This window comes from Schistocerca cancellata, chromosome 5, assembly GCF_023864275.1.
Source record: "Schistocerca cancellata isolate TAMUIC-IGC-003103 chromosome 5, iqSchCanc2.1, whole genome shotgun sequence".
Classification (NCBI taxonomy): Eukaryota; Metazoa; Arthropoda; class Insecta; order Orthoptera; family Acrididae; genus Schistocerca; species Schistocerca cancellata.
In genome coordinates this window covers 802233174-802258116 of record NC_064630.1, presented here as the reverse complement: position 1 = coordinate 802258116, position 24943 = coordinate 802233174, and positions in this window count along the sequence as shown.

Sequence of the window (24943 nt, the reverse complement as noted above, 5' to 3'; positions counted from 1 at the left end):
AAATATTCAATAATATTTCTATTGTGGCCTAATCTTTGCAACCAGGAACTGATGGCCAGACTCTAGGAATTTTATTGGTGCTCTCACGTTTAAATATTTCTCTTGTATCCTTATATGTTATGTCTACAATATCTATGGAATTCTTCCCATGAGGTTTCAGGCGTTTCTCAGGTTGTGATCTTTCGTGCTGGCTTCAGAAATTGCATTGACAGAATTTTTAAGTTAAATTTTAGACAATAACGTATGAAATGTTCCACACGCTTGTTCGTGCTTCTGTGTGGTGTTTGTGGTCCTGTGCTTTCCTTGTATTTTTTTCCTAACTGTGTGTTGCAGTGTCTTCTAGAGTTTTAACGTGTCTTTATGACATTTTGTTACTTCCTCCATGTATTCCCAAAAGTCTTCGACTTGTTGTGGTTTCCTTCCTTTGTGATAGTTTGTCGCGGCATGTGCATTCATGACTGTGTATTTTTCGTTTCCTCATTTGTACTTTATTGTGGACAACCTTTCTGATATTGAATCATAATACAATATGCTGCCTGTGACTGATCTGAGTTCTGATATTCCTCTCCATATGTTGCCGATAATCCCCCCCTGACAGTAGTTCCTCCTTTGTATATTCTGTAGTTGGTGTGTTGAAGTGGTTTTTGTCGGTGAATTGTTGTCATTTTGATGTGTACGGATTATTTACGTAGAGTATGCCAATATATTATTTTCCAAAAGTGTTTGAGAAGCTCCTACTCTAATTTTTTTCATGATGTCCCTGGTCCCACAGAATTCGCTGACCGGTGCCTTTACTGGGGCCTGGGGTCGCGGATACTTTTCCTGTTAATTGCTGTGGTGATATCTGACGGACATCACAGTTGTAAAAGACTTGATTATTTACATCAAGGCATATTTGCCACAACTACCTACGCTGAGTTTTCCTGCTATTTTGGGGAAAAGTATTTTGTCGGGGAACTTTTAGGGAAAAGCAAAACTTGGGGAAACTGGAGATGTGTTTAAATCTGCCTAAACTTGTTGCAAATGTCATCTCTGACATTTTACTGGATCAACACACAAATAGTTTTTTAATATTATCTACAACACTCTCTTTTCAAATCAATCGATACACATATTCTTCGTAGGAGACGTTAGACTCAGCGTGTGATACCTCTCGTTAACATCACCAAGACTTGCGAATGACGTCTGGGTTGTCTATCGGCTTTTGTGGTAATGATAGTTTGCCGGATAACAGCCAGAGTTTTAAATCAAAACCCCCGGCACAGAATTTGTGTGTTCACAGTAGCGTAGTGGACAGTGGTGTCGAGTTGTAAAGTGAGATATTGGTGATGCGATGTTGGTAAATCAATGTGACAACGCAAAAGCCATTAAAAAAGAAAATGAGGCACCCCCAGAGAATGCTTATTATTTTTCTGGCCGGGCTCTGTGGTTTATTAACAAATTAAAAATTTTAGTTTATATACTACATTTTTCGATTTTTGGCCCTGTGTGTATAATTTCACATATTCAATCTGCCAGCGCTGATAATAGATCACAGTGCACAGAAATAGGTCGTTTAAGATATTTGAAGAAAAGCTGATGAAACACTGTCAGTTCGGGGAATTTTTTGTCTGTTGCGAGGTAATTGCGAAAACCCAATCTGGAGGTTCTGATAAACTCTGATTTGTGGCAGCCGCGGAAATTTGGCGAACAGACGTTAACCACTTACTGCTGCCAGAACATACACGAATGCTTAGGTCGTCGTCGTTATTTGGTCTGCTACGGTATTAGATTTCTCCAGTACAGTTCATATCTGTCAGACATACCCCCAAATTTCATGTGAGGAAACGCTCAATGTGGTATCCCACACGAGTAGCAGTTATATGTGGCCTAATACAGAAGTTACAGCGATTTCGTCACGCTGTGAGATGCACCCCAGCAAATATAAGATAGGATGAAGTACTAGTGAGACCAGGTCTTTACACCAATGATATATTGTAACACTTTTATCCGTAAACGTTACATTTTCCGCACCAGCAACAATGAATTGTGTACGTATATTCTTCGATACGGTGCTTTAATTAAACTGATGTTTTCTTTGTCAGGAAGAAGGAGTCAAACTGTCTGATTAGAGACGTACCAGGCATGGTCCTCCTTGGAAGTGGTATGGGCTTCTCTTCCTCCAGTGTCTGACCTGTCACCCTGGCAAGCTGGAAGTTAATGTACACTCTTCACATCGATGTAGTCGCTGTCTACGTTGTCACAAACTGCCTAAGGTGAGTGAAGTAATGACTAACAGCTATAGATTCTGGGACAAGCAGGACATCGAACACCAGGACTCTTGCTAAGTAAAAAACCAGTGTATGCTAGTGTCACATACACAAGTATGAATAAATACTAAACGACGTCCAATAAGGTATATGTGATTTGGAAGATTCGTAAATTAAATACATCTGATTCGCTTGATTATCCAATCATATCTCCGGTCACGCTACAGATTATGTTGTCACCGCGAGCTTCTTTTCACGAAATATACATATCAAAAAATGTTTTGCATCGCCTCGTTTCCGAGAGTTCCGGAACCTGTTCTGGAAATTGGAATATAGATCAACATAAACACCATTTCCGCCCTTTTTATTGCTCATGAAAAGCACACATTGCATGTCGTACAACCATACAGCGAGACCTTCAGAGATGGTGGTCCAGATTGCTGTACACACCGGCACCTCTAATGCCCAGTAGCACATCCTCTTGCGTTGATGCATGCCTGTATTCGTCGTGGCATACTATCCACGAGTTTATAAAGGCACTGTTGGCCCAGATTGTCCCACTCCTCAACGGCGATTCGGAGTAGAGCCCTCAGAGTGGTTGGTGAGTCACGTCGTCCATAAACATCCCTTTTCAATCTAACCCAGGCATGGTCGATAGGGTTCATGTCTGGAGAACATGCTGGCCACTCTAGTCGAGCGATGTCGTTATCCTGAAGAAAGTAATTGACAAGATGTGTACCATGGGGGCGCGAATTGTCGACCATGAAGACGAATGCCTCGTCAGTACGCTGCCGATTTGGTTGCACTATCGGTCGTAGGATGGCATTCACGTATCGTACAGCCGTTACGTTGCCTTGCATGACCATCAGCGGCGTGCGTCGGCCCCACATAATGCCTTCTCCACCTTGATGCACTCGCTGGAAAGTGTGTCTAAGGCGTTTAGCCTGACCGGGTTGCCTCCAAACACGTCTCCGGCGATTGTCTGGTTGAAGACATATACGACCCTCATCGGTGAAGAGAACATGATAATTATGAGTGGTCCATTAGGCATGTAGTTGGGCCCATCTGTATCGCGCTGCTTGGTGTCTTGGTTGCACAGATGGACCTCGCCATGAACGTCGGAAGTGAAATTGCACATCATTAAGCCTATCACGACCAGTTTGAGTCGTAACACGACGTCCTGTGGCAGCACGAAAGGCATTATTCAACATGTTGGCGTTGCTGTCAGGGTTGCTCCGAGCCATAATCCGTAGGTAGCGGCCATCCACTGCAGTAGTAGACCTTGGGCGGCCTGAGCGAGGCATGTCATCGACAGTTCCTTTCTCTCTGTATTTCCTCCATGTCCGAACAACATCGCTTTGGTTCACTTCGAGACGCCTGGACACTTCCCCTGTTGAGAGCCCTTCCTGGTACAAAGTAACAATACGGACGAGATCGAACCGCGCTACTGACCGTCTAGGCACGGTTGAACTACAGACAACACGAGCCGTGTACCTCCTTCCTGGTGGAATGACTGGAACTGATGGGCTGTCGGAAGCCCTCCGTCAAATAGGCGCTGCTCATGCATGCTTGTTTACATCTTTGGGCGGGTTTAGTGACATTTCTGAACAGTCAAAGGGGCTGTCTCTGTGATACAATATCGACAGTCAGCGTCTATGTTCAAGAGTATCAAACTAATTTTAAAAAAACGATGAGAAAGTACTTTCGCTTGAGTTAAGGAAACATTGAAACGCACTGGGTTCCACGTTGAAACTATTGTGGCAACACTTAAGGCCCGATCCATTCAACTCTATGCTCACTGTCGTGGATTCTTGTTTCTAGGACGATAATGCAACTCTATAAACGCTGACATGTTGAAGATGCTGTTTTGTGTAAATGGAATAGAAGCTCTCTTCAGTATAGATATATGAACACCGCCAAACGGCTACTGTTGTGATACCATATTTACAAATAGACTTAGGACGATTGCCTTCACGACAAAGGGTTATTTGATCAGCGCCGTAATGCCTTTCGGAAAAATTTCAGCTATGTATTTTTGTAGAACTGACCCTTCTTTAACTGGTTAATTAAATACGTTTAAAGCAAACTCAGATATACCGTCTTGTAACAGAACCTCGAGTTTCTTTTCTATTCTGCCGTGTAATATTCTTGTCAGCAACTTGGATGCAAAGGAGGTTAAGCTGATTTTACAATATACTTGTTTTGTAAGTAAAACCGTATTTTCCTGGTGCTACTTAATTTATTTTTCCTAGACGCGTGGGATCTATAACGATACAGTTTTGTTATTTTTAGGTTATCAAACAGTTAAAAAACAAAAAACACACACACTCTTCAGCTCATTCTCTCTCACACAAACCTACACGATATGAACTTCAGGAATAGATTGGATTGGATTGTATGGGGGATGAGACGAAACAGCGAGGTCATCGGTCTCATCGGAATAGGGAAGGACGGGGAAGGAATTCGGCAGTGCTCTTTCAAAGGAAACATCCCGGCATTTACCTGGAGCGTTTTAGGGAAATCACGAAAAACCTAAATCAGGATGGCCGAACGCTGGATTGAACCGTCGTCTTCCCGAATGCGCGTCCAGTGTGCTAACCACTGGGCCAGCTTGCTCAATTACATGAATAGATGTTGGTTTTGAACATAAACGTCATTAAGTTGGCAACGAATAGGTAAACGCACCAAAGAGGAAGAAACACGTAATGAAGTTGCAACATTTACATTGTTAAAAGTGACGGAGGAAATAGTTATATCGAGTGGCAAAAGAACAATAGTACACCACAAAAAGAAGGAAAAACATGGCGAACGGTGTGAAAAAGGGCGGAATTCAAAATTGTGCTTATATTTCAGTTGTGAAGTGGTAATGCGACCTCCAGACCAGATGAGAGGAAACGCATATCACAATAAATCGCAAGTAATTACTTTTTTACATAAAAAATCACAGCGTGAACTGTTTGATAATCTCAAAATAGATGCCACTGATGATGCCTTAGAGCAATAAAAAAGCGAAACGCGTCTGGGAAAAATAAATTAAGTGGCAGCTGGAAAAGAAAGTTTTATTTACAAAACAAGTATTTCTTTACTTGCTACGGTGGATGGCTACGCAAACAAACTTGTGACTGACTGTACAATAGTTCTCTCACATATCAGTCTTTGCTATCTACTGGCTTGCAGTAGTGATATTTCACCATACGCTTGATGACATGTCTACAAACTCATAGCTTCTACAAAGTAATAGTCGTTTGGTTTCCAATTGCCCCAATGATTTCAGTAATTCTAAAGGACCTCTGACTGTGCCTTCCACCTTATTTAATTGCAAGTTGGTCTTAGGGTAGCCCACTCTTACTACGTTTATTACTTACTATAATGTTGTCTCATCGCACCCTCCTGGTCCGCACTGCAGGAGCTGCTCAGCGATTGCAGCCCGCAGCCCCCTGAGCGTTCGCCAGGCGTTCAGGCAGGGGCTGGGCGGCTGCGCAGCGGGCAGCGGCCAGCGGGCAGCCACTCGCCATTGCTGGCGGGCCGCAGGTGTTCGCCGCAGCACCCCACTAAGTGCCACCAGCCGCCCGACTGCCCACTGATTCACGCGCCCACCCCAATCCACTAAATGGGGAATGCGTTTCCGCTTCTGGGGTCCACGGGGCAAGCTGCTGGAGATACTAGTAAATTCGTGTACGTACCGAAAATATCTTGTTGGTAATGAGATGAGCACGAGGAATACAGGGCTATTACAAATGATTGAAGCGATTTCATAAATTCACTGTAGCTCCATTCATTGACATATGGTCACGACACACTACAGATACGTAGAAAAACTCATAAAGCTTTGTTCGGCTGAAGCCGCACTTCCGGTTTCTGCCGTCAGAGCACTCGAGAGCGCAGTGAGACAAAATGGCGACAGGAGCCGAGAAAGCGTATGTCGTGCTTGAAATGCACTCACATCAGTCAGTCATAACAGTGCAACGACACTTCAGGACGAAGTTCAACAAATATCCACCAACAGCTAACTCCATTCGGCGATGGTATGCGCAGTTTAAAGCTTCTGGATACCTCTGTAAGGGGAAATCAACGGGTCGGCCTGCAGTGAGCGAAGAAACGGTTGAACGCGTGCGGGCAAGATTCACGCGTAGCCCGCGGAAAATTGGCTCATGCCACAACTGGAGACCGACAGCGCCGACTTCATCTGTCAACAGGATGGTGCTCCACCGCACTTCCATCATGATGTTCGGCATTTCTTAAACAGGAGATTGGAAAACCGATGGATCGGTCGTGGTGGAGATCATGATCAGCAATTCATGTCATGGCCTCCACGCTCTCCCGACTTAACCCCATGCGATTTCCTTCTGTGGGGTTATGTGATAGATTCAGTGTTTAAACCTCCTCTACCAAGAAACGTGCCAGAACTGCGAGCTCGCATCAACGATGCTTTCGAACTCGTTGATGGGGACATGCTGCGCCGAGTGTGGGAGGAACTTGATTATCGGCTTGATGTCTGCCGAATCACTAAAGGGGCACATATCGAACATTTGTGAATGCCTAAAAAAACTTTTTGAGTTTTTGTATGTGTGTGCAAAGCATTTTGAAAATATCTCAAATAATAAAGTTATTGTAGAGCTGTGAAATCGCTTCAATCATTTGTAATAACCCTGTATTTTTGTCATCAAGCGCCGAATTGAATGCCTGTCATACCAATCATCTCAGACTCCGTTCTCAAGCTCTCAGGATTGATCCCCACATAGTTCGAATGGAAAGAAGGAAGACTTTGTGGTTGATAATTACAGAGTCTGTCCTACCGTGAAACAGTGTTCTGTTCGCATTTTACTTTTAACTTTCGTCCTTCGGAATGGCACATGCCATTGTTGTCCTTAATCCCTATAACCACATCACAACAGAAAAATGAGGAGCACTTGTCAAGTCAGTGGATTCTCAACTGGAGATAGTGAGTTACATAATCCCATCCGGAAATCATGATGCGCGCTCTCTACCGTTTTCCTTTACACATGTACATATTTACAAGTCTAATTACTTGTCGATGCTACCTCCCTCTTCAGTTCCGTTCGAAATAATTGTCACATCCTGTCCTCTTCTCAATGTCTTCCAAGTATTTTTCTGAGGTCGTCCTTTCCCTTTCTATCACAGCACTTCCCTTCAGCACTGTTAATCACGAAAGCGTTGCGGTTGGTGACATTTCCATTTTTTTCTCGTTTTTTCATCACCTTTAACAATCTCCTCTCTTTGTTGACTTCCCTTAAGACTTTCAAGCTGGCTGTTTATTCCATCCGTCCAGTTTCTTCTTATCATTTTCTGCCAGTAGTAAATTACTTGCAGTAATTTCACAACCAGCAGCACAAAAGGAACGATTTGCATGCTTTCCCTTCCTAGCTACAACCTCGTACCAAACTGACAATCTTTTCTGAAGGACAAGTGTTCAAATGAATTTCCGACCCAGTAACATTGTGCAACATAATAATAATCACAGCACCAACCACCAGCCTATGTCTATAAAAATAAGTAGTTTACGGTGCAATTGCCCAAGCTTTTATCTTGGACAGAGTGGCAGAAGCTTCAGTATAAGACATCAGAACATATGGATGCCTTTAGGTTGAAAAATTTAAGTAAATCCGCAATAGCCACTCACATGAACAAATATTGACACACTGTTTCTAACATTAGTGTTAACTTACAGATATTACATACCAGTAACGAAGGCAACAAAATGGACATCATAGAGCAGAGGTATCCAAACTACGGCCCGCGGGCCGAAACCGGCGCGCGAGAGCCGGCAAACCGGCCCGCGTTAGCTGGCCCGACATCCCCCGTATCCGGCCCGCCAAATATTTGAGGTGGTACCTATACTGCCAGCAATTGAGTTTCGAGGCCTATCGCGACCAATACACGGCGACATTGGCTCTGCTACTCGCTACAAGACTGCATAACTAAACTTATTGTTGCGCCACTTGAAATAACAATGCGTTGACATACTCTACCTCTGTTACGTCTTGCAGTAATAGTGTTGCTAACAATGATTTTGAGATTTCGTTAACTTTGCAGCACGCTTTCGGGAAGAATGTGCAGTGACATACTTTTTTGTCGATGAAATTCGCCAGAATTTCGGTCAGGTACGTCCACCAATCAAAATTATGTAATTAAATAAAAATCGTAGTTCGTTTCCCACAACCTTAGAGTTTTGCGATTTCATCTTTCCTTTAGCCTTACATTACGGTGATCATGGAGTGCTAGGGTGCTTTAATCCCTCTAGGTAGATCTTGGCCCTTATGACTTCGTGGAGGAGTTAATGTGGCCCGCGGACTAAAAAGTTTGGAGACCCCTGTCATAGAGGAACTATAAATATATATTCACACCTTCAACATTCCTCTACACATTCCAAATGAACAGGTAGAGATATCCGATAAATACTTTCTAAATAAGTTCCTTGGGCTGTTCTCAGAAATAGAACACAAATTGCACCCCAAACAGTCGCACCACTGCGGTTTGAGATACTAGTACATATTTCTATAAATATAAACTGTCATGATAAACAAATGAACTATTTAATTTTGTATTTCCTGCAGTTAACTTATAGATTAGACGTATAGGTATAATAAATGTATACATACAGATGTTTGGCTATCGTAACATTTCATAATATGCAATCGGATAGCTTCAAAGTATTTCGTCAATAATTACCACTGACGAAAGGAAAGAAAATCCTACGAAAAAAACCTACTGAAAACAATTTATCCTACATTCTTTTAATTCTGACTCTATGCTTAAAGCGCAAATATTTTTCTGTTATGATGTTATATTTTGCACATCCCACACATGATCTTTGCTCTGTTTACATTCTTCGTCGATATTTAATGAATCATACATTTGTATCTTTGCTTAATAATAGTCTCTACATTGCAAAGAAAAACGTCAAGTGTGTAACATGTGTGATGGTCAACACGCATTTTAAGAATATTATGACATGTGGCACAGTAACTTATTTACAATATGTGTGCTTTTGTGGATTTCAAGAATATATACATCGAGCTACAAAACCACATGGACCACAAGAAAACGAACCGCCATCTACTGTAACGTATGTAAGTGAACACAACTATTTTTCATCATTTATATAAAAGTGCAAGGGCTTTAACGTATTGTTATTAATGGAACAACTGATTAAGTGACACTAAATATCCAAATATTCTTGTCCATAGTGGTGCAGACGATATGCTGTTGACCAAAACACCTATGTAACGAAAAATATTATTCATCTGAAGATGGGCATGGTAGCCATAAACCTGAGAGCGAAGTCTTTAGCGACGCCACTGATATGTAAAACATTCTCGATTTTCTTGCCAAATCAGTTCGGGTTAAAGTCTCGAGCTTTCGGCGATAGCTTCCATCGCCATCGTCAGCAGCAACTGAATGTCTTTACTGTTATTTCATGCCTCAGCTGAGGCAGGCCGACAGTGGCCTACATACGCCACCCTTCGGCCATGAGATACAACATATAGAAACAGAAGACAGAGAAAAACATAAAAAGGATGGTAAACATATGAGGAACACTGCACAATAAATTAGAAGTTGTTCGACGGAAGGCACTGTACATGAAGGGTGGCACCAGCTGAACAGACGAAGACATCCAGGTGACATGCGAACGTAGTAGAAAACACTGATGAAAACACTAGCAACGATCATCGGCGAAGCACTCACACTGACGACAGCGTGGAGCCAGTGGGAGAAAGAAGGGAGAGCAGGGGGGATGAGAGAGGGGAGGGTTTGGAAGCCTGGGGAGAGGGGTGGAAGTGGGAGACGTGGGAGAGAGGAGGGGGAAAAAGAAAGGTGAGGAGGGATAGAGAGAGCCCTGGGGGAAAAGGGTGGAATGGGAGGAGAGAGTCAGAGTTGGTAGAAGGGGTAGCTGTATGGGACAACGACATCATCAGGGAGGGGAGTTGGTGGAAGTCACCTTGGGAAAGGGTATGGAGGGTGTGAAGATGGAGAGGAGGTGGGATGCAAGAATACAGGTTCAGTAGAGAGCTGGGATGGGCAATGTTGGGAGAGACAAGTGGGTGTGGGGGATCGTGCTTGCGGGAGGTGTAAAGAATCCGTATCCATTCAAGGAAAAGTAGAAGGTGCGGGAAGGGATTTAAGTAATATAGGATCTGTGTGGGGGATGGGAGATACATGCGATAGGCGAGGTGGAGTGCGTGGCGTTCAAGGATTTGGAGGGACTTATAGTAGGTGGGAATGGCGGAGTTCCAGGCGGTATGGGCATAGCAGAGGATGGGGCGGATGAGGGATTTATAAGTGTGGAGGATGGTGGAGTGGTCCAGACCCCATGTTTGTCCAGAAAGAAGTTTGAGGAGGTGGAGTCGGGAACGTGCCTTGGCTTGGATCGTCCAGAGATGGGGGGTCCAGGAAAGGTGACAGTCAACGGTGACACCAAGGTACTCGAGGGTGGGGGTGAGATGAATAGGACGGCCACAGATGGTGACATAAAAATCAAGGAGGCGGAAGGAAGAGGTGGTTTTGCCTACAATGATTGCCTGGGTTTTGAAAGGATTGACCTTGAGCAGCCACTGGTTACACCAAGTGGTGAACCGGTCAAGATGGGATTGCAGAAGGTGCTGGGAGCGTTTCAGGGTGGGGGCGAGGGCAAGGAAGGCAGTGTCTTCGCAGTGTCTTTGGCATACTGGAGAAAGTGGATGGAGGGTGAAGGCGGCGGCATGTCCGCCGCATAGAGAAGGTAGAGAAGACGGGAGAGGACGGAACGTTGGGGCACACTGGCGGAGGGGTAGAAGGTGTAGGAAACCGTGTTTAGGATGGTGGCATAGGAATGACGGTAGGAAAGAAATGAGGCGATCAGACGGATGTAGTTAATAGCAAGGGTGAAGGTTGGGAGCTTGAAGAGGGGACTGGAATGCCATACACGGTCGTAGGCACGTTCAAGGTCGAACGAGAGGAAGATGGCGGAGCGACTGGAATTGTGTTGTTGGAGAGGAGGTGAGTGAGGTGAAGGAGAAGGTCATCGGCAGAGAAGGACGGCCGAAAGCCACATTGGGTAGAGGGAAGGAAGCGGTGCTGATGAGATGCTGGTGGATGCGTCAAGTGAGGATGAATCTTCACTGTTGCCTTATGTAGCCCGTGGACAGCTTTAGATTGATCAGCTTATGTTTGCTCGGTGATTACGTAGTGCTGCTGCAGATGGTGCCAATGTCTGCGCTGGTGGCGTCACCGCTTCTGTGGGAACGTAGACAGTGCAAAGAATGTCTCTGGTGCTTCTCTGCATCGAATGCTCGTTTCCATTCACCGCTCAGATAATATCCACTATTACGGTTAAAGTTCTTCTCGCTCATTCTTATTTCAACAGCCTCCTTAAATAACAGAATCCTAGTATGTGGAGCCATGGGACCAAATTTTTATTGCACCAAATAGTATTTTACGTTTGTTAGCGAGGCTGTGCTCCGCAATGACCGATTTCTCTGGTTCTCTATTTTTAAGATGCGTTCGCAGCGGTCGGAAACGGTACGAATGGTCTGACGTATATAATTGCTTCCACACTCACAGGGGATATTATAAATTCCAGGGACCTTGAGACCGAACTGTCCTTAACAGGGCGCATATCTCTTTAATTTTCTTAGGAGGACGAAAAGACATCAGTTTACTTATCCAATATTCTTGGAGAGAATATGAAATTTTCGGCTGTTTCATGTTAGGTAAATTTAGCAGTTCTAGGCGCAAGTATCTAATATAATCAGTTTCTTTGAAAACACGATAGCATAATCTAGCGTTTGCAGCATTCACAGTATCTTACCCAAATAATTTCAACAATGAAATCTTTTGGAAACTTTTAGTGGGGGGGAAATAAAACGACCATTTCAGGCCCTTTAGTGTTTCAGTTGTGAATATTACAGCCAACAACTGCACAACGACAAGTTCAACAAAAGAACAGAAGGCCGCATGCCTTCGTCAGTGTTTTAGTTTTCACGAACATACAATTCCCAGTCACATTAATGTGACCACCTGTCAAAAGCCTGAATACTCACCCTTCGCTGTGCGGTCCGCTGCCAAACCTACAAGACTTGATTAAACGAGGTTATGGAAGGTACAGACAGGGACATGGAGTCATGCAGTCTCCAGTGCCGTGGCTAGGTGCACCAGGTTTCTCCGTTCGGGATCCACGGCACGAAGAGCCCAATCGAGGTGGTCCTACTGATTCTCTCTTGGGTGTAAATCTGGAGAGTTCAAACGTTTCATGCAGTACACGATAGTGGCCATAAGTCCCATGGAGCATAAAACGTGATTTATCTGAAAATGCCACCTTCCGGCACTTAGTGGACGTCAACTTGCGGTACTGATGTTCAGATTCCAGTCCTCGTCACCAGTGATCAGGAGTCAGTGAGGGTGCATAAATGAGGCACCTGCCGCGGAGTCCTATACGCAGCTACTTTCACTGAACGGCCGAGAGGAGGCACTGTTGGTAGCCCCTAGGTTCACCTGCAGGTTCAGTTTCTCAGCACTTGCACGTCTGTTCGCCCCAACACATCTCCGCAGCCTACGTTGATCCCTGTCATCTGTGGCCATTGATACATCACAGTTGTCTCGGCCCCAGTTTTGGATAGCGCCATTTCGTCATCCACAGCGTACTTTAATCACTGTGGCACGGGATCAATTTATAAACATAGCCTTTTCGGAAGTGCTTCCACTCTTGTCTCGAAAGCCAATGGTCATGCCATTTGACGTCAGATAAGTCATTAACTTTTCGCATTATGAAAACGACTGCACTGCTGACCACATCCCCCCAATGCGCTTTACAAACCCTCAATTGCAAGTGCTGCCACCTGTCGTATATGAATGGTTATTGTGCATTGACGTTCAACAAAGGCGGTGTTCACATTAATGTGACTCTACCGCGCACAGTTATGAGAGCTAAACGTTCCGCCGTGACATCGCATGCGTAACAGCATAACTGTGTTTGAATTGCCACATTGGTTACTGCATCCCACGTCACCAGTGATGTAATTCCTCAAGTAGTCTCTGAACTTTTCGTTGACAATAAACCATTGTTATTTTCACATTTCATGCTACTATTGTTTTCAAATTCTGGCTAACGATGGGTTCTAGTGATCGATGTGTTCATGTACACAGGGTTTATCTAATTGTTCTCCGCCAAAGACTAGCGTTCTACTTCGCGATATACTATTAACAACAAAACGTTTTTTCAACATTTTGACGATACGAATCACCTTCTATTCTATTAAGATTTTTTTGTTGACAGTTCAGATACAAAGTTGATGTAGTCATTGAATAAAACAAGTCTTCCTCATTTTTTGAAAGTTTTGTAAAGCTTCAAATTTAAAAAAAGTTACCCGTCAGAGGAAGAGTTTGTAACCTCTGCTCTACAGCTGTGTGGCTGCCTCTGAGCACTATGGGACTTAACATCTGAGGTTATCAGTCCCCAGACTTAGAACTACTCAAACCTAGGATTTGAACCTGTGACCGTAGCAGTCGCGTCCGCAGCTCGTGGTCTTGCGGTAGCGTTCTCGCTTACCACGCCTGGGTTCCCGGGTTCGATTCCCGGCGAGGTCAGGGATTTTCTCTGCCTCGTGATGACTGGGTGTTGTGTGATGTCCTTAGGTTAGTTAGGCTTAAGTAGTTCTAAGTTGTAGGGGACTGATGACCATAGATGTTAAGTCATTTGAACCATTTTTCGTAGCAGTCGCGCGGTTCCGGACTGAAGCACCTAGTACCGCTCGGCTACATCGGCCGGCTCTGAAATGTAGCAAGACTCATCACACAACTGTAATCTTGTTTGATTCCTGTGCACTTCTCAACACATATCAAGTGGTGCTGACTTTTGTTCGGCGATGAACACGAATCTTGATGGTTCCTTACAATAAAAAAGGAAGCAAGCAACATTTCCAATCGACAAATCTTCACTCTCGAGAAAGCCACGAGCAATCCACAACGACAAAGCGTTGTCGTGTTCCTAGCACCAGACGAAGCGGTGGGCTGAAACTGTCATTCGGACAGTGCGAGAAAGGTGGAGATTTGGGACCTCTTGTGAGTCACATAACAAGGGTGTAAAGCAGGACCGGTCTTCTCTCATGTGCCAGCGAATGTGTGGGGTTGGTATCGATTCAGCTGGCTAGTGGCTTTCGTTTCATTTAAACCTTTAATAATCAGGAGCAACTGCAGATCCTGTCGGAGGTTCGAGTCCTCCCTCGGGCATGGGGGTGTGTGTTTGTCCTTAGGATAATTTAGCTTAAGTACTGTGTAAGATTAGGGACTGATGACCTTAGCAGTTAAGTCCCATAAGATTTCACACACATTTGAACATTTTGAGCAACTGCAAAAGCTTATCCGGAGTGTAATTTCGAGGACAGCATTAAGACATAACATGGTTCGTACGTACACATAAAATCATAATAATGCTAACAGAGAAATATGCTTGCACGTTTTGTGTCATCCTTTCCTGAAGTTGTCGTTATCGGCTCCTCAAAGACCTACCGACCGTTCATCTCCTCAGCCTGATGTTCTCGAGGTGTCAGAAGTTCGAAACCTCAGGAAATCTGTCCAATTCTGTGCAGGGATGTTAGAGTACCGACGCACTTGAACTAATGGCCTACACGAAGTTCGTGAAATGACACAGCAAATCTGTGCGACTGCCTTTCTTCGGTTTAAGCAAATTCCTGGTGAGTGAACTTGGATGCCGCAAGGTACGATACTATAGTAAACAATAAAATAAGCGAAGCAATCATCTGATCGCTTTGAAACAAACTAAATATTCCCCCGCGCTTAAGCAAGGTAAATATCTTCCGCTTTTCCGTGTGAGCGAATGCAATTACTATTCTTACAGTGAAGATTGCAGCATTCATTTTCATAACATAACAGTTCCAAGACGGATTTATGTGTACCCTTAGTACTAAACATTTAAAATGGTGGATTTCATTAACTGTTTGACCACTCTGGGACAATATAAGTTCATTCTTACAAGACATACGAGTCAGAAAATATGAATTCCGTTTCATTGCAGTTAAACATAAATCTGTGCTGATGTTAGCGATTACCTTTTTAAGTAGATCACTAACATCATGTTTCACTTGGTTCACTTGAGTCACAAAAATAAAAATAGTACGGTAGTTCAGAAGCAGGAACAATGTTACTTTTTGACATCTTTCCTGTGGTATGTGAGGTAATGTTCACTATGTCTTCAGTAAGGTTAATGTGTTCCACACGATTGTAGTGTAGACTCGTGTACCTCCAAACGATACTAGCAACTTGAGGGCGCCTGTTGTGTTTTCATCGATATGCATTTTGTTTCTTTTTGCACTGCTCCACTCCATAATCTGAAGACGCGATGATTTCGAAAAAGAAAACGCGCACTCCCCTGTCTGTGCAGGAGAAATCGCGATGGCTGGGGCGGGGCGGGCGGCGCCGCAGTGAGGGGTTTGTGTCAATTTAGGTGCGATCGATCATCATCACTGGAGGGCGCCGGCTCATCAGTCACTGTCGGCGGTGCGGGGCTGGGCTGGGCTGGGCTGGCCCCAGGGGGCGTACCGCGGGCGAGCGCACCCTGCAGGCGCCGCGCCACTCCGGTGCAAGCTGCGACCGGCCCCACCGGTTCTTTACGGCTCCATTCCAGGCTGTACGAGTGCCTGAGTTGATACGTGCGAAAACTGCGTTACAGTGAAAGACACAAATGACTGAAAGTAACTTCCTACTACGCATTCGGTAAGCGAAAATACTCTAATGCGGGCTTATTCAGGAGGTGGCTAGGCGAGTACGAGAGGTCACACTCGTTCATCGCTCGGGTACCGAGTGCTAGAGGAAAAACTGCACTGTCAAACGACATTACAAGGTGTGATCAAAAAGAAAAATGAGCTTTTGGTTTTCTGATGTGGTGTCACCGCAAGGCACCACATTGGCTAGGTTGCAGGCTTCAAATCGGCCGCGGTCCGTCAGTACACGTCGGACCCGCGAGTCGCCACTGTCGACGCTAGCAGACCGAGCGCCGCCACTCGGCTGGTCTTACGAGACAAACTAGCGCACTGGCCAGTTCTACAGCCGACTTTAATAGGAATGGTTCACTTCTTACAGCTTCAGAGATTTCACTTGCAGAGACGCTACTTAGTATAGCCTTCAGCTAAGTCAGTAGCTACGACCTAGCCAGGCGCCACATACAGTTTATGTATGGCCAATTGATCTATGTGTGTGAAGCAATCACAATTGTAAAGCAGTATTCGCAGTTCAGTGTATAACTGCACTTGTAAATATTATTGTACAAAGTCAAGATCGACGTTACCGCTGATGCTGAATTAAAGCTAAATATTTAATTGTATTTCTGTCTACTACTTTCTAATCACCTAAGATGTTCCAGATACATCCCGTCTATTATAGTTCATTGATCTTCATTTCAGACTACGTGATCAACGCGTGCAATAATGGCCGCCCCTTGTGATCAGACTGAGAGTCAAATTGCGTGACTCGGCCGGGTCATCCTTTTTCCATGAGGCCCATAGTTCCGCTTCATAAAAAACAGATGCAATCTTTATTTATCCATTAACAACAATTTTGTTCCTTTTAAAAGCAATCCCCTTGAGATATAATGCACTTGCGCCACCACTTTTTTCAGGCTTGAAAGCACTTCTGGAACACACTTTTCGTTTGATGTGCAGCTCCTTCGGCGATTTTGTTTCCGTTTCATCAACGACGCCAAAACGACGTCCTTCCCTTCTTCTCTTCAGCCTCGGAACTAGAAACAAGTTACAGGGGTCCATGTCTGTCGAATACGATTCCTAAGGCAGTAAAGTGGTTTTATTTTGCCAAAAAATCACAAATAAGCAATGAGGTGTCAACAGGAGCATTATCTAACGCAATTTCCAGGAGTGGTCTTGCTACAGTTTTGGTCGTTTTCTTCACATTGCTTCACGCAAACGGCGCGTAACTTCCAGGCAGCAATCCTTGTTGACCGTCCGACCATAAAGCGAGAACTCATGATACACTATGCCATTGTAACCAAACAAAAGTGAGAAGAACCTTCACAGGTGATCGAACATCTCGAAATTTTTCTGTTTTTGCTTTCAGGCAGTTTTCATTGAGACGATTGAGCCTTTATTTCGACGTCATACCCACATACCAATGTTTCATCAGCTGTTATAACCGTCTTTAGGAGTTATGCATTGTTGTCGACTTTGTTCAGCAATTCCTGAGCTATGTTTAGGTGAGGTCGTTTCTGGTCGATATTCAACAATTTCGGAACAGACTTTCCTGCTGCACATTTCAGACCCAAAACACCTGAGAAAATTGCTTCGCACGAGCCAATGGACATGCCGACATCATCAACAATCTCTCTGATGATGATTCGTCGATTTTCAAAAACCATTTTCTTTACTTCTTCCACATTGCCCCAGTGATTAGTGTTGTAGTCCTCAACATCTTCCCACCCTGTTTGAAAAGTTTATACCACACGTAAAGTCTCTTCTTAATCAGATTCGCAAAAGCCGTAGTCAACACTTTCAATGTGGTGCTGCACATTATTCCATATTTCAAGCAAAATTTATTGCAGAGTCTTGGATCCATATTTTTCAAAAGTAAAAATTCGCGGAGACTCGAAAATACGTATAACTAAATGTTCGAAACATCTGAAAATGTTGACATACATCAGCGAGGTATGTCCCAAAAACAATTGCAAATCGGAGGTGTGAAGCCAGTGAAATTAAAAAAATCCCGGCTACTCTTTGATCTCATTTCTTTTATAGCAGGCGGCAAGTGCAACCTGTGCTCTATTTTCATAGGAATGAAGGTGTGTTAAATTCGCCGTATTCTTAGCGCAAGTGTATATCCTTAATGGCGCAATGCGGAAGTCCACTGGACCTGTGGTAGAAACGTAGGTTTCATTCCAGACTTATTTCACAGTATGAAGAGAGACGGAACGACGGAACTTCTGTGTTAATTGACAGTTTAAGATATTCATTGCTCTTAGTGTCCTTAGTTACATTTATATGATAAGCATAACGCATGGCCTACTGATAACATCTAATTTTTTATCTTAAAAACTGTCTATTTGTCCATTTGTTTAATGTATGATGATAATAATCAAAGGCAATCCAAAACATTTAGGTTTAGAAAAGTGAAAACATTTCTCATCAACCTATTCCGCAAACCAAATTATGAAATGCCGAGTTGTTGTTCAAATGACGTATGGGAATGACGTCTTCGACAAAGGACGACATTTTGGCAGGTGGGAAGCCTGTCACCGTCAAGAAAAGAATGCAGAAAATCCTAAAACCTTTCAAGTTGCCTTTCACACAGCTCCCTATAAAACTGACCGGGTCTAAATATCGGTGATTTCGAAGACTCACCTACCTGCATTCCCCTAAGTTATTTCAACATTGTACCCTCCGGGAGAAGTTTAGAGGGTGACCTGTAGTAGGAACAACTTACAGCTGTACCGTCCACCGCTGTCGTTACTATATCGGATAGTGGTGATGTTGGTAACAGTTAAAGCACCTCCTCGAATGACCCCATTCTCCCGCTCGTATCTTGTTGACACAAATACACGATTTAGTTTGTATCGATTTACGGCACAAAACTTATTTTACAACATGTTGGACAGGCATCACAACTTTATATAGCATACACTGACGACTCTTACCTTCAGTATTCACGTTCCCAATAAACATGTTGTATTTAGTCCAGTAATGCATGGAATCCTGAAGGCACTGTAAGAGATGAAGCGTCGTAAATTCAAAAAAATTTTTAGCTGCTCTGATTTCCTTAATGAAAATGTGCTACAAGCATTACAGCAAATGTACTCACTGGGAAAACTATTCAGTGAATACCAGACTCACTCCTCCTTCAAAAGGGAGAGAAACGTTTGTTGTTGTCTTGAGTACTAGGGCACGTGGGAACCTGGTGTAACGAGCAAGCAGACCAAGAAGATCTGCAGGGAACTTTAAGAGACACGATGTGTCATTTCCATGCAAGCTGTTATCTCGCTGTTGACATTCAAATCAATCATTTCCAATAATAACCTAGTTAAATTCATAGCTAAAGTTTAGAACTTGTTGGAAATTGGCGATCAAATAACCAACAGTCGTTTCCATTCGCCATGTGATGTCATGTCGTTACTTGTGTGCTAGCCATGCTCGGAAGGGTCGGGTAACACGACACATCCTGCGGCATCGATGAATAGTCAGTTAGCTATTGGAGGGAAGTATGAACGGCGAAAGTTATAGAGGGAGACTTAGACACGATTACGGTAAGCAGTTAGTAACGGATTTAGGATGCAATAGTTATTCAGTGATAGAGGCTTGTACAGGATAGACTAGCATGAAAAGATGCCAACAGTCGTCACAGTCGTTTAATGAACAAAGTAAGAGCATATGGACTATCAGATTAATTTTGTGATTGGATTGAAGAGTTCCTAGATAACAGAACGCAGCATGTCATTCTCAATGGAGAAAAGTCTTCCGAAGTAAGAGTGATTTCATGTGTGCTGCAGGGGAGTGTCGTAGGACCGTTGCTATTCACAATATATAAAAATGACCTTGTGGATGACATCGAAAGTTCACTGAGGCATTTTGTGGATGATGCTGTACCATATCGAGAGGTTGTAACAATGGAAAATTGTACTGAAATGCAGGAGGATCTGCAACAAATTGACGCATGGTGCAGGAAATGGCAATTGAATCTCAATGTAGACAAGTGTAATGTGCTGCGAATACATAGAAAGAAAGATCCTTTTTCATTTAGCTACAATATAGCAGGTCAGATACTGGAAGCAGTTAATTCCATAAATTATCTGGGAGTAGACATTAGAAATGATCTAAAATGGAATGACCATATTAAATTAATCGTCGGTAAAGCAGATGCCAGACTGATATTCATTGGAAAAATCCTAAGGAAATGCAATCCGTAAACAAAGGAAGTAGGTTACAGTACACTTGTTCGCCCACTGCTTGAATACTGTTCACCGGTGTGGGATCCGTACCAGATACGGTTGATAGAAGAGATAGAGAATATCCAACGGAGAGCAGCGCGCTTCATTACAGGATCATTTAGTAATCGCGAAAGCGTTACAGAGATGATAGACAGACTCCAGTGGAAGACTCTGCAAGAGAGACGCTCAGTAGCTCGGTACAGGCTTTTGTTGAAGTTTCGAGAACATACCTTCACCGAGGAGTAAAGCAGTATATTGCTCCCTCCTAGGTATATCTCGCGGAGAGACCATGAGGATAAAATCAGAGAGATTAGAGCCCACACAGAGGCATACCGGCAATCATTCTTTCCACGAGCAATACGAGACTGGAATAGAAGGGAGAACCGATAGAGGTACTCAGGGTACCCTCCGCCACACATCCTCAGGTGGCTTGCGGAGTATAGATGTAGATGTAGATGTACATGTACATGTACATGTAGATCAAACCAATCTTCCATCTGAGTTCAGCCACAACAATGTGATAAAGTCTTCTCTTTAATAAGCTAAAGTCTTCTCTTTAATAAGCTGCGTTATCTCTGCCAAACTGTGTAAGTATTTTGTGTGTGTGTGTGTGTGTGTGTGTGTGTGTGTGTGTGTGTGTGTGTGTAGCTGTTTTGGGGAATTTTTCTTACTATTCACGCATGTTGAATTTCTTTTTGTTAACTGCACGCGTCTCGTAAGAGATTTTATATAACCACTGCTCGCTTCGCTGTCGAGTGCGAAAACGACAATTTGTCGTTTACATTTCAGCTGCTGCAGCGTAGTACTTTCAGTTTAAGAACTGAAATGTTGAGAAATGAACTTAAAACAAATCGCATTACTCAAAAAACGTTTGTTGCATATACAGGGTGTTTCAAAAATGACCGGTATATTTGAAACGGCAATAAAAACTAAAAGAGCAGCGATAGAAATACACCGTTTGTTGCAATATGCTTGAGACAACAGTACATTTTCAGGCAGACAAACTTTCGAAATTACAGTAGTTACAATTTTCAACAACAGATGGCGCTGCGGTCTGGGAAACTCTATAGTACGATATTTTCCACATATCCACCATGCGTAGCAATAATATTGCGTAGTCTCTGAATGAAATTACCCGAAACCTTTGACAACGTGTCTGGCGGAATGGCTTCACATGCAGATGAGATGTACTGCTTCAGCTGTTCAATTGTTTCTGCATTCTGGCGATACACCTGGTCTTTCAAGTGTCCCCACAGAAAGAAGTCACAGGGGTTCATGTCTGGCGAATAGGGAGGCCAATCCACGCCGCCTCCTGTATGTTTCGGATAGCCCAAAGCAATCACACGATCATCGAAATATTCATTCAGGAAATTAAAGACGTCGGCCGTGCGATGTGGCCGGGCACCATCTTGCATAAACCACGAGGTGTTCGCAGTGTCGTCTAAGGCAGTTTGTACCGCCACAAATTCACGAAGAATGTCCAGATAGCGTGATGCAGTAATCGTTTCGGATCTGAAAAATGGGCCAATGATTCCTTTGGAAGAAATGGCGGCCCAGACCAGTACTTTTTGAGGATGCAGGGACGATGGGACTGCAACATGGGGCTTTTCGGTTCCCCATATGCGCCAGTTCTGTTTATTGACGAAGCCGTCCAGGTAAAAATAAGCTTCGTCAGTAAACCAAACGCTGCCCACATGCATATCGCCGTCATCAATCCTGTGCACTATATCGTTAGCGAATGTCTCTCGTGCAGCAATGGTAGCGGCGCTGAGGGGTTGCCGCGTTTGAATTTTGTATGGATAGAGGTGTAAACTCTGGCGCATGAGACGATACGTGGACGTTGGCGTCATTTGGACCGCAGCTGCAACACGGCGAACGGAAACCCGAGGCCGCTGTCGGATCACCTGCTGCACTAGCTGCGCGTTGCCTTCTGTGGTTGCCGTACGCGGCCGCCCTACCTTTCCAGCACGTTCATCCGTCACGTTCCCAGTCCGTTGAAATTTTTCAAACAGATCCTTTATTGTATCGCTTTTCGGTCCTTTGGTTACATCAAACCTCCGTTGAAAACTTCGTCTTGTTGAAACAACACTGTGTTCTAGGCGGTGGAATTCCAACACCAGAAAAATCCTCTGTTCTAAGGAATAAACCATGTTGTCTACAGCATACTTGCACGTTGTGAACAGCACACGCTTACAGCAGAAAGACGACGTATAGAATGGCGCACCCACAGACTGCGTTGTCTTCTATATCTTTCACATCACTTGCAGCGCCATCTGTTGTTGAAAATTGTAACTACTGTAATTTCGAAAGTTTGTCCGCCTGAAAATGTACTGTTGTCCCAAGCATATTGCAACAAACGGTGTATTTCTATCGCTGCTCGTTTAGTTTTTATTGCCGTTTCAAATATACCGGTCATTTTTTAAACACCCTGTAGTTATTGGACTGTAAAAGTTTTTATCTTAAGGTTGGAGTTCAGCCCTGTATTATTTTGGTTCTTTATGCAGCACCAAAATGCTTTGGCAGGGGAAATGATTGATGAATCTTCTGCAGTTTTGGTGTTGCATCTTTAAAGTAACGTAGTCTCTCTCCCCGCTTCAAGGAACAAGTGTCACTACGAGTACGGTAGAATGTCTAATGGAACGTAATGGTCGCGAGCGACTTAAATGTTCTCATTGCGCGATGCAATTCAGTAGCTGTCACGATGAGTGGTACAGACGGATAGCTTTCGACCACTCTTGTGATTACACATTTTCGTGATTGACGTTTTGACCTACTTCTGCTAATTTCATACTGCAGCTGCATACAGACTTCTGTGCTGATGTTCGTGAAAATTATACGAACCAGAAATAATGTCCAAAATGAATCCGAGCTTGAAGCACCGTCGAGGCGTTGTCGCTGGGGGGACAAACGAGGATGAAAGATGAACATAGAATATGACAAGGCATGCTCTTTCTAATTGAGGCCACATAAAAAATAAATTTGAATGGTTGGAAATATTTGAACCGCCATCTATTCCACTCTTTCCACTTGCCCATCTTGAACAGCAAACTTACTGTACATTGTATAGTGACAAGCCTAGTTCACCTGCAGTCTTGCCCCCCACTCTTTTTTGGTATTCGATGAGACGAACGTATTCTGTTAAATTTACGACCTATACCAACATTAAGAGGTCTCTGTGTTACTGATTCATCCAGATATTTATGGTCTGTACAGTTTTTTGGCCGTTTAACAAATCAGAAAAGCCTGAGTTTTTATTGTAGCTTTCATTTTGTTATTTTATTTATTTGTTACCGTAACTAATGTTTCACATATATGATGGTATGGGAGTGTGTGAAGTTCTAACTGTTTATATTTTACGTGATTTTCTTTTTTGATTTTACACGTTTCAACCAATTTGTCTCCATTATTCTAGCGCGGGCGGTAACATCACAATTGACCCCCCCTCCCCCCTACCCCATCCCCCCCCACCGCCACACACACACAATGCATCAAGCTTTAGTAAAAAGAACCTATACGATACCCATTGTAAAGGAGACACACACATACACACACACACACACACACACACACACAAACAAACAACGTATCGTGCTCTAGTACACAGAAGCGTTCAAATAGCCCTTCTGAAGGATACAGAGACATCGCTGAAAGAATGGAAGTAACCTAACTACTGTTCCCAAAATTGTCTTCTGTGCTCATTTTCAACATTCTTCACTGGATGGCTCTGAGTTGTAGGAGTGAAGTGGACGCTACAGAGAGACAGCTCTCACAAGCCGTGTCGCGTGTGACGAGTCCAGTAGACAGACGACTGATTTGCATTTTCGCCACCAGATGCTGCAGAGGCAAATTCATCAAAGCGCAGGGCGGAGCGTGTTCTCCGCGATGGGCAAACTTTCCGCGCCTAATGTGGGGCGGGACTGCACGTGAGGTCCCCCTGTGCGCTGCCTCGCTACACGCTGGCCGTTAATTACATTTCCATTGTAAACAACAGGCGGCTGCGGCGGGAAGGGAATTAAAACGTACGGGCGCCGGACGTAGGTGGTGGAAGCGACGCTCCGCTCCGCCCTGCCCTCTTGGCCGGTGGCTCCTTGAGCTGACAACTTGCTCTCCAGATGGCCACTCCGCCGAGACACGTTGCACTCTACCACTTACCAGCTCCGTCTGCAGTACTTCTCTTCCTGAAGACTTTCTGGGAACAATTTGGCCGTCTCATTCTATACTGCTTTTCTGTTATCTTTAATGATTTCTGTTGGTGACTCAATTATCTCCGAGTGGCTCACCCTTCTTTATACCCTAAACGGATTTACTTCCACATTTTCATTATTTTCGTTACTAAGCTACTGCTTGATTCACCTACTGAACTATACCAACATTTAAAGATACTTTAGAATTTTTGAGCATTATTCTCTAAGTTTTTCACTACTGTGAAACCCGCTGTTTGCTAACTGGCGTGCTCCTGTTTTCGCTTGCTTGGAATTCTCGTGTACTTATGAACAAGTTCCAAATTACATTTTCTTTTTGTTTGCCGGCCGGGGTGGCCGAGCGGTTCTAGGCGCTACAGTCTGGAACCGCGCGACTGCTACGGTCGCAGGTTCGAATCCTGCCTCGGGCATGGACGTGTGTGATGTCCTTAGGTTAGTTAGGTTTAAGTAGTTCTAAGTTCTAGGGGACTGATGACCTCAGATGTTAAGTCCCATGGTGCTCATAGCCATTTGAACCATTTAACGTCTCGTCGACGTCGAACTCATCAGGGACG